The sequence below is a fragment of the Myxine glutinosa genome, chromosome 5 (assembly GCF_964187855.1).
Source record: "Myxine glutinosa chromosome 5, kmMyxGlut1.1, whole genome shotgun sequence".
NCBI lineage: Eukaryota > Metazoa > Chordata > Myxini > Myxiniformes > Myxinidae > Myxine > Myxine glutinosa.
Window position 1 is genome coordinate 118,534,955 of NC_136265.1, and position 2,362 is coordinate 118,537,316.

Here is a 2,362-nt window from a genome sequence, read left to right on the forward strand (position 1 = left end):
GAAGCAATCCAGCCCCAACTTTCTTTGGAAGTCTTTTGCTGTCTGTCTCTCTCTCTCTGTCTGCCTGTGTCTCTCTCTGTCTGTCTATGTCTCATAATCACCAAACAAGAACAGTACACATTTCCTGTAATTATCTCTCATAATCAGGATAAATTTGGAACAGCCCTTAAACTAACACCAAGCAGATCAATTTTTATATTTAGGTTGAGGTTTCACACAAACTGGTTCACCAAATAATACAGAATTATTATTATTATTATTATTATTTTTCAAAAGCACTTGTTCACCAATTTCCCCAAATTTCAGCTTCCTATCTCAAAGGATGGCTAAGATATCGCCCAGACGAACAAACACACAACTAGAACGACGCTCAGTAGAGAGCATATCTCCGCCTTGGTGAACAGTTTATGTTTTGTATCTACTGATAGGTAGGATCCACTAATCCCACTGATAGGCCGGATCTGGATTCGGACCTGAACCAAAATGTAATCGGCGTGTTCTTGTCACCTCCCCAACTCATCCACCAGGTTCATTCACTCATCCATAACTTTTTTTAATATATGAATAATATTAAAATAATAACATTAATAAGTATATTATGTTAAATATAATGTATATCGCTTTTCACCCGATCTCTTGATGGTGAAGAATCACTTTAAACAATTCTCGTAGCCGGATTCGAACCTGGGTCTTCACCAAAATCCAATCATTTCGTCCGTGTCACCCATGCTATCTGTCTGACAAATTTCGTCAAAAAAACAACAGCACTGGTTTTGTTTCCTGGAAGCTTCCTGCAAAACGCTTTGCTTCTCGCAAAACGTCCGCCAATGGGAAGTAAAGGGAGGGAGAAGGAGCGGGAGCAAGAGACAGGGTGCCGGAATGGACATGAGGGACAATGAGGGACAGTGAGGGAGTGTTGGTATGCAATTTTCATCCAATCGCCATCTTTCACAATAATTCTGGACCGGCATGAGGTGGGGTTGTCTGTCATGAATTTATTTGTTGATCGAACGAGTTTTAGACATGGCGGGAAAACTGAAAAAAAAATTATTTATTTATTTATTTAAAACGGGTGTACACGATTGTACACGTGTACGGACCTTACCGAACCGGCAAACAAATCGCCTCATGGTGCACTTCATGAGCCGCTTTGCCTGCAGACCAGAGTAAGGCTTTTAACACCCAGCGTATACCGTACGCATATGCAAGCCCACGAATAATAGAATCATTTAAAACGTTCCATCCGTGACTTTTACCTCGGACAGTCGTGACAAAAAATTACGTTAACACTCCTTCGATTACCTATGGAATGCAAGCCCCACACACACATCCCACCATCTTCAGAATTCATATTTCATAATGGACAGATCCCCAAGACGCCATGCTTACCTTGGCGACGTCCACTCGAAATTCCAGCGGTGCCTCCAGATTGTAGGGGAAATGGTGCGGGAGACTCAAGACTCCAATGATCGGACACAGGTTTTACAAAAGGTCATGACTTTATTACATTTTAACTGGTTGTTCACTTTCATTCCAATACCAAATAACTACCGTTTAACTCAATGGACCAGGTCACTCTATCCGCATGGTCCTTCTCGTTCGGCCGATGTTCCTCCGCCATTCCCGTCGGGCAGAGGTTCTGATGATGGGCGCTCGTTCGCTCCGTCGAGCAGGAGTTATCGTGGCAAGTGCTCCCTTGGCTCAAAGTCCCTTCTGTTTATATCGGAACACTTCAGTTAATCCTCTGTCCGCTGAAATCGTAATCCCTTCTCCGCTGACGTTACTGGTCGCCTCCCTGGCACCAGCTAGCCCCCCTCCTGCTGTGAGTTCCATTTACCAAACAATAGGGGGGTGTTCCAGCCTGGGGCTGTGACCAGGTGTTTCAAGAGATTACCATGTTCGTGCACATTCTGCTTCGTTACCAGATTTAATCAATGAGTTACCAGTGCCAATCAGTACGTTACACTGAGTTACACTTCCACACCCATCCTCTGCTTCCTTCTACATTCATTTCCATCACTCTTCTCAACCAGTCACTTTCATATTTCCTCAACACATGACCAAACCATCTCAACCTGTTCCTCTTCACAGCATCCATCACAGGCTCTATTCCCATCATCTTTCGCAATTCATCATTTGCCTTCCTCTCTCTCAACGATACTATGCACATCCGTCGAACCATTCGCATTTCCACCCTTTCCAACCTTCGTTGCTGCTCTATGTTCATTACCCATGTCTCGCTCCCATAAATCATAACACTTCTCACACATGCAGCATACACCTTTCCCTTCAGCTTCAACGACACTCCCCTCATCATCAGCACGCCACTCAGTTCCCGAAACTTCTTCCATGCACATCTCAC